The sequence below is a fragment of the Ranitomeya imitator genome, chromosome 10, assembly GCF_032444005.1.
Source record: "Ranitomeya imitator isolate aRanImi1 chromosome 10, aRanImi1.pri, whole genome shotgun sequence".
NCBI classification, from domain to species: domain Eukaryota; kingdom Metazoa; phylum Chordata; class Amphibia; order Anura; family Dendrobatidae; genus Ranitomeya; species Ranitomeya imitator.
The window spans coordinates 135,819,586-135,828,926 of record NC_091291.1 but is presented as its reverse complement, the minus strand read 5'-3'; positions in this window follow the sequence as shown (position 1 = coordinate 135,828,926).

Here is a 9,341-nt window from a genome sequence, read left to right as displayed (position 1 = left end):
TTGCCATCAGGGGTAATGGAATGGCCAAGGACTTGATTTTACCCTAAACCACTGAGAACTGAAGTCAGTACCATTGATTATATTGTTAACAGAGCACCTATCATGAGATGAGATATTGTAGAATGTTATGTTCCAAGCACGAAAGCTCAACAAAAAGATCCGAGAGACATCTAGCAGGAGGGAAAAAGCATGCCACTACAATTCGACCCATATACCCCAAACTCCCCCAGTGCAAAATAAGGAACTGACACCATAAATCTTTCCTGGATGGAGGTTGGTCACAACATTTAACTTTTCATCATGACATGAATAATCAAGCCATTTCTCCTTTACAGACCATACGCGGTATGCCAACCCGGCATGTTCGCCTTCAAAGCTCCAACCAGATAACAATAACAATTAACATATTAAAAATGGATGAAGCGATAGCATGCAGTCATCCGAGTCCTTGTGATTCCTTTGTAAATAGGAATAGTAATGTTTTTTGTTTAATAGAGTCATCTTCAGAAAATATTGACAGTGCATGATGATAAGGAGAACCGAACATATATCAACAGACAAGTGTATCTGTAACATATTGTAGCGCGTACACTTGTTAAATTGCATTAGAAAAGGAGTTATGCAAAAACGTAACTTTTTTAAAATTTATTTTTAAACCTATTTTTTTAAATTAAATTCTCTCCCCCTAAAAAAAAATGTAACTCTAAAAAATAATGTTGCTACATCGGTACATACAGGGAAAAGTATCAATATCAGCCCACAGTGTTGTGGCAAAAACGGTTGTTAAATTGGATTAATAAAAAAGTTTCAAAAGCTTAACTTTTTTTGTACTTTATTTTTTTATATTTTTAAATCCATTCCCCTTTCCCTTGAAATGGACCAAAAAAAAAAACAACAGACAAATGAAAAAAGCCTTACCAACATCAGGTTAGATTACCATTACACTAGCAGGATGCAGCAGACCTCCATGATAAAGGCGACATGTCTTTGGAATGTGGGAGGAAACCGGAGTACCTGGAGGAAAGTTACGCAAACACGAGGAGAACATACAAACTCTTTGCAGATGTTGTCCTTGGTGGGGTTTGAACCCAGGACTCCAGCGCTGCAGTGCTGTCCACCGAGCCACCGTGCTGGCCCTTTTCTGTAATGTATTTTATCCTCTCCTTGACCAAAAATGTAACATCAGCCCTAAAATGCTAGATTGTTAAGCAGCAAGCCATAGGTTCTTACACAGAAAGGAACATGCAGAAAAAGCTCAATTTGATATTTCTGAGATAAGCAGATCTACCGAGATTCAGATTTGGCAAATTCAATGGTTTGTACATAGAAATTCGATATGCAGCAAAGTTATTCACTGTGAGTTGAATGTCCCCTATGTTCTAGGGTTTCTCCACACCGCGAAGCAAATGTATCATGTAAAAAAATGAATTTTCACCTGTACTACTATTACATATCACAGATTAATCCAATCACAGTCACACTAAACTATGCAGGTCCAGTAACTGTGGCCAGACTTCCTATTCCTAGAACGTAAAATCGTAAAATGGCCACTGCTTTCCCTGCTCACAACTTTTATAGTGGCTGTGATAGTCTCCCCTGATTGGATGTATTAGACTCTGTAATGACAGAAATGGTTGACAATGGTTGATGGGCTCACACTATTTGGCCAAAGTCTGTGCAAAGCGTCTCACAAATATTTTTCCTAATGTTCAAAAGCCATTTTGCTATTCATATTTCATGTATTTCATATTAGACATGCTTTGGCACGATAGAGTGCAACCTTTTTTGTATATTATATATGGAGGTAGCTGCTCCTGGTATGCACCTATTCACACTAGTTTGGATGTGCCAGTCGTTTTTCTGTCATTTCTATGTTAGCTTACTGACTGAGCACTCCTCCCGTCACCATGTGGTTTTTAATTACATCTAATCACACTTGGTTCCGGCCAACCCATATGTAGGCTTTGCTGACAGAGGTGTCCACATTCACCCAGGCATACAGACATTGGCCTTCGGTATGTGTTCACATTTGGACAGGAAGGTCAGGGACCCATCAGTTTTAATGAGACCACCTTGACGATGGTTGATGGGCTCACACTATTAGATCAAATTCTGTGCAAAGCGTCTCTCAAATATTTTCCTAATGTTCAAAAGCCATTTTGCTATTAATATTTCATGTATTTCATATAAGACATCCTTTGGCACGATATAGTGTAACCTTTTTTGTATATTAGACTCTGTGATGTCATAGCTACAAGGCATTATGGGGAAGCCTCTGTGGCTTCGTCTGAAGTCTTCAGCTCAGGCAAATTGCAAAATGGGCTTAGGATTTTTTTTCAATGCTCATAACTTGAATTGATATTTTTTTTAATTCGCTGGAACCGGTAATTTTTAGGATATTTGAGATAAAGTTGATTTGCAGTAGATCGATTGGCTCATGTCTATAAGTGAGTGACTGGATTTAGAAAGTGAAGGAAAAATCAGTCAAACACAACCCTCATCATCTAGACAGGTACCAGATATTAGGCGTCAATCACCAGCAGTATCCACAGTTCTTCTACTGCTTATGTGGACTGTGAATTAATTTAATATCAAAGCATATAGCATTGTTTTTCAAGAAAAATATTGGCTCTGTTGGAGTAATGTAGTATAATTTGAGTGGTTAGCCATTTTAGGCTAGGTTCTCATATGCAAGTGAATGACAGAATACATAACATGGTGACCTCTGCTATTTGATGGACACCATTGACTAATAATGGACTCAAAAAATAGCACAATATGCTGTGCTGAATTTTTCCTGTAAAATTACGGATACCCTAACAGACACCTGGAGGACTCCATTATACTGTAAGTCAATGAAGTCCATCCAGCACCAAAAGGGTTCATCATGTAACTGATTCATGTGGAACATAAATCCTGTTTTTTCTGTTCCCAACCAAATAGTGGAATCCATGATACTAGTGTAAACCCAACCTAATACATCCGTGTTTTTTATTTATAAACTGTCGAGACAAAAATAAAAAGTTAAGCTTTCAACGCTGATCAGACCTTGCAGTTATTTGGTACTTTGACTTTAATAATTGTTGCTCAAAAGTAAGTAACTGAAGATATGTAAAACCTATACTGCAAGTAAGAGATAAGGAGCCCGTCCTAGTGAAAGACACAAACAGGTGAATGTGATTTACTTCATTTCATTAGATTATTTAGAGACGAGCAGATCTTTTGAAATTACAGTTTGTCGACTAAGGCTACTTTCACACTAGCGTTAACTGCAATACGCTAAAATGCGTCGTTTTGCCGAAAAAACGCATACAGCAAAATATTTTGCTGGATGCGTTTTTTCCCCATAGACTTGTATTGGCGACGCATTGCGACGAATTGGCATACGTCGGTATACGTCTTTTGACGGATGCGTCGAAATTAGGCGACACGTCGTCTGGAAAAACGTAGATTGTAACGTTTTTTGGCTCCGACAATAAAACGTGTCTCGGCGCATCCTGCGGCATGCGTCTTTTGCTACAATGAAAGTCTATGAGCGACGGATGCGTCGAGACACGTCGTACGACGCAATGCAGCGCTGCAATACGTTTTTTTCTACTGAGCATGCTCAGAAACAGGCCTCAAAGAAACCAAAAAATTACATGCTGCAGAAAATGCTGCGCAATGTGTCAGCGCAGTTTTCTCTGCAGCATGTAATAACATTCAATATGAGCAATTACACAAGAAAAAACAACCAGTGGAATGGCCTCAAACAAACCAAAAAATTACATGCTGCAGAAAATGCTGCGCAATGTGTCAGCGCAGTTTTCTCTGCAGCATGTAATAACATTCAATATGACCAATGACACAAGAAAAAACAACCAGTGGAATGGCCTCAAAGAAACCAAAAAATTACATGCTGCAGAAAATGCTGCGCAATGTGTCAGCGCAGTTTTCTCTGCAGCATGTAATAACATTCAATATGAGCAATCACATAAAAAAAAGATGCTTACCGCAGTGTCACCAGGAGCCGCTCCGCCGGTGTGATGGCAAGCCTCATCCTTGTGTCCTGCCTTTGGATGACATCCTCTAGTTTTCCAACCAAATAATCGAAATGTTCCATCCTCATCCGTACATAATTGTAGAATTTCAGTGGGTTGCACCGCAACTCCAGATAGAGAGTGGACTGGACACCCCTGGTCATCCGCAGCTCATTGATTGGATGTATCCAGAATCGTCGCACTCTCCGTTGCATCCTCCGTCTTTCTGCTGCCGCCTCCTTCTCCCGCACTATGATATCCAGGCGATTCGTCTCAAATATAACATCAGTAACCAAACTCGAAATCTTCCCAATTACACCATCCATCCTTGCCACTAAACTAAAACCCTCAAAGATGAGCTGTAAATACAGTCAGTATATAGATTTCCCTTAGTTTCCAGTAGCCAATCAAATTTTGGTGCCTCCCATTTTAACAACGGATCCGTCGTAAAAACGGATGCAACGGATGGTAAAAACGTATGCAACGTATGCAACGCATCCAGCATTTCAACGCAACCGTTTATCGGATTTGCGACGGATCCGTCGAAATGCTGTATGCGTTGCATACGTTTTGCAGTTTTTTGACGCATCCGTTTTTTCGGGAAAAAGACATTTTTGTGACGGATTGCAGTTAACGCTAGTGTGAAAGTAGCCTTAGCCAAATTTTCCCAAATAATTTAATTTGTGGCAAATACACTAGCCATGAATTGTGTAATTAAAAAAACCTCTAATTGTCTAGAAAATATGTGTATAACAGTCTAACTTCCACTCGGAGTCTGGATTTGAGGTATGTAATGCAAGCACAACATTTTTATCTTCCAAGTGACCTCAGCCTATCTGGCTGGAAAAAAAATACAGTAATTAACAGCGTGTTGTTAGTATAGTTTTGAAATCATAAATTGGCTTTAAGTGAAAATTATAATGAGGGGTTTTATAATGCCTCTACCTTGTGCCAGTCATTACACTGGCTACCCATCCACTCCAGAATCCAGTACAAAACTACTACCCTCATCCACAAAGCACTCCATGGCTCAGCACCATCCTACATCTCCTCCCTGGTATCAGTCTACCACCCTACCCGTGCCCTCCGCTCCGCTAATGACCTCAGGTTAGCACCCTCAATAATCAGAACCTCCCACTCCCGTCTCCAAGACTTTACACGTGCTGCGCCGATTCTTTGGAATGCACTACCTAGGTTAATACGATTAATCCCCACAGTTTTAAGCGTACCCTAAAAACTCATTTGTTCAGACTGGCCTACCGCCTCAATGCATTAACCTAACGATCCCTGTGTGGCCTATTTATAAAAAAAAAAAAAAAAACTATCAGGTTCCTCGCATCATGTTCTCATTCACTTTATGCAGTTAATAGCCCACTGTGTCTGTACTGCTACATACTTAGGCAGTTAACTGGTTCATGCAGCTTTACATGAACACCCGAGCCTTACACTATGGCCGGTCCGAATAACTAAAGCAATTGTTACCACCCACCTCTCGTGTCTCCCCTTTTCCTCATAGTTTGTAAGCTTGCGAGCAGGGCCCTCATTCCTCCTGGTATCTGTTTTGAACTGTATGGCCGGCTTCACACTCGCGAGTTTTACGGACGTAAGAGAGGTGCAGAAAATACGGATTGCACACGGTACAATGCATCTCTATGGCCAAGCTTCTATCTGCCGTATTTTACGGTTCCGTATTATACGGTCTTCTACGGCCGTAGAAAATCGCAGCATGCTGCGTTTGTCACCGTATTGCGCAAAAAAATCGCCAATGAAAGTCTATGGGGGCGAGAAATATACGGATTACACACGGACCAACAGTGTGACTTGCGTAAAATACGCCAGACATCGCCAGGTGCAAGGAATTGAGCCAAGCCCTCAATCATGAAACTCAGACATGCTAATTAGCTCAAAAAGCCACACAGACATCCCGGAAGTCTGGTGCTCGCCTCCACAGAGTTCCAAGCAGCATGGCAAACATCATCAATGTTGATATGCTCCTCATCCTGGTCCAAGAAAGGCCTGAAATATGGGACCAGAGGGATCCCAACTACTCCAACCGGGCCAGGAAAGAGGCAGCTTGGAGGGCCATCTGTGGGCTACTATTCCCTGATTATGCCCAACGGCCACGTGCGGAGCAGACAAGTCTATGTAAGTACACTCATGTATTCACAAGATTTAACTTTAAAAGATGCTTTCCCTACATGATTACTTGAGCAATCATTTTTATATTTATATGTCATTTATGGCCTTATTTGTCATTTTCTAAAGCTGAGGAACATGCCAAAGTGTTTCTGGACATAGTTCATGTTGATCTTGCCCTGCTAAATATTTTCTTGGCCTCATACCCCGTCCAGAGGGTTGTTGTCCCTTGTCTTATTTTTAGATATTTTTGAGCATTATTCTCATTATAGCACAAGTCATTTTCCTTTCCTATCCTAGCATATCTTACCTAATGTATGTTTGCAAGAACAGGGTTCTCTCCCCTCTCTACCAGTCTGATACTGTCAAGTTCTTAACTGTGGGCGATATATAGACCTCTGCATGTAACCCCTTTATCATCTGACTCACCATGGAAATTATTGTGCTATAGCCACTTTTTGCTTTAACAATACAAATATGTCTGACAACTGGACTAAGCTATGTTCAGAATGATATAGAACATTATTTGTGCCCTTGTAATTGCAGTGGATGATGTTATGACAAGATGGCGCAGCATCCGGGACCAATACCGGCGGGAAAGACAGCAGCGGGCTAGGAGTGGGTCAGCAGCCCCACTGAAGAAGAGGAAGTATATATATTACGACCGTCTTTCCTTTTTGGATGCCAGTATGGATCTTAGGCAGTAAGTACAAACCACTCTAGACATTTGTAATGTAACTAAATTTTTATTTTTTTTGTGGATTAGGGTTATGACATTGCAAGTTCCATGTAAGGATGTGTCAATATAGTGCCAACAATAATGTAAACAAGCATAAATTCCAAAAGTGTCCTGGAGGAGAGAGGACCCTGGCCGCCAAGCATCCCAAGATTCAACAAGGGATGGGTGAGAATGTAGTATGCGAGTTTAGAGATGTTCAGGCAGTGTTTTGTGGTATGGGTTGTTACTGCATGGTATCTTATTGTTTGAAGAGGTGGTTGTGCCTGGTTTTTGTGTAGCTTGAAATGGTATGCCACATTATGATGTGTCGTGATAGTGTTTGTTACATTTGTGGGGCTCTACAAGACAAATCTTGGATATTCTTGTGTGAATATGAGATAATAGGGGAGTAGAGAAGGAGATGTTGTGTTTTTTGTTTTTTTTTGTTTTATTTTAATATTGCACACCGATGTCTAATTAAACAATGTCAAAATAAAAATTTTATTTTATTGTTTTCTTTACAGAACACAGTCAAACCTCACAGAGAGGGAAACCGGATCAGAATCAGACCCTATCATTGATCCTGTAAGTGTGGAGGAAGAGGTTGCAGGACCATCTGTGGCTGCATCAGGATCCATCATTGAGGACCCATCAGCAGCATCATCACTGCAGGCAGCAGCAAGTGATTAAGATGCTGCACCATCACCCTCAGCAGCACATGTACCAAGGCCTGTGGAACATGGGCACAGCAGCAGCCCTACAGGCCCACTGGTGTCATCCCCACAGGCAGCTGGGCCTTTACGGAGATCCCGGCGAAGGAGAGAGCTTGAAGGCAGAAGAAGTGAAGTTGATGCTGGGGTCCTCAACTATTTGGCCAGGGCAGCCACAGATGATGGCGAGGAGGCCTTTGCCCGCAGCCTTGCCCGATACCTTAGACCCCTTCCCCGTGAGGTGAGGCTACGTGTCAGAGGGTGTATGCAAATCCTGATTGATTTAAGCACCCCTCCAAATAACCCCTATGAGGTTTTTGAATACCTGGAGCGAAGGCAGCTTGGCCAAACAAACCTCTTGCGCCTTCAATTCCCTCAACAGGAGCCAAATCAATCAGGATTTGTTGCACCTACTCCACGTATGCCTCCCCTTCAACCCCTCCCATCCCAAAATCTACAAAGGCCATTAGAGTACCAAATGGCAGGCTTCAACCCCCAATCCCAATATGGCCACTTCTCCAGACACAGTGATGTTGGCTGGTCCCAACCTGGGTTTGGACAACATGGCCATTTTGGGTTGGGGTATGATGCAAGGCAATCTGTACCTCAGCATGATGCCCAGAGCCAAATGGCTTTTGGTCAACACACATCTGGCCAATATGGACAAGGCCAGTATTCTGGGCCGCAAGCCACTGCATCCTCACAGGATGAACTGCCATCGGCCCAACAAAGGCCACCAGACCAGGACCCAGAGCTGCCAACATCTCCCCCACCAACTTACAGGGATCTGTAATTTAGTTTTGTTTTTTGTGTTTTGTTTTGGTAGCTGGCTACCATGTTAATGTTGTGTTTTCAAAACATTTCCACTTTGTTGTGGATCCTTGGTATAAAGCAACCCATAAAAAAGGCTTCTCAAAACCATATGGCAAAAATATGGGGTTAACAACCAAAAAAAAGGGTTGCAAAGTTAGTAAAAAGTTTACAAAAAAGACAATTGATGTTTGTAGACTAATCATTTTTCATCACACACATATTCAGAAAACAGAAACATATGGTAATTAAGGAAAAAAACACACACAGTACGTTTTCAGTGGTTGATAATAATATATTACAAAAACATATCTTTAAAATAACATAAATCACAACTTAGAAACAGCATAATCTTGCCAGGGAGTAGAACCCTGAGGAGAAACAAAATAATTGGTCAAAACATCCCTAACTTTGATACCAGAAAGGGGACGGCGCGGAGGTGGGCCATGTGGTGTTGGACTACTGACACTCCGCAACATGTGTTCATCATTACCATCTGAGAATGTATGCGGGTATAGTTGTGCAAAATTACAGATGCTTTGATTACTTCATTGACTGTAGCCTCACTGAGCTGCATGGCAGTCTGTAGGACACGCCATTTGGCCACCAGAATACCAAAGGTGCACTCCACCAGTCTGCGCGCCCTAGAAAGGCGCAAATTAAATATCCTCCGACGGTGGTCCAGGTTGCGCCGGGGATAAGGCCTCATGACGTGTCTAGTGAGTTGGAAGGCCTCATCTCCAACAAAAAAAAAAGGCAGTGCTTCTGCAGTGGAGCCTGGGAGTTGTTGTGGTGGTGGGAGGTCTAACTGGTTTTCACCTAGCCGCCGACCCATTATAGACGAATTGAAGACCCTAGAGTCTCCAGTTCGTCCATAGGCCCCAATATCTACAATTATAAACCTGTAGTTACTGTCAACTACAGCTAACAGAACTACAGAGAAAAACT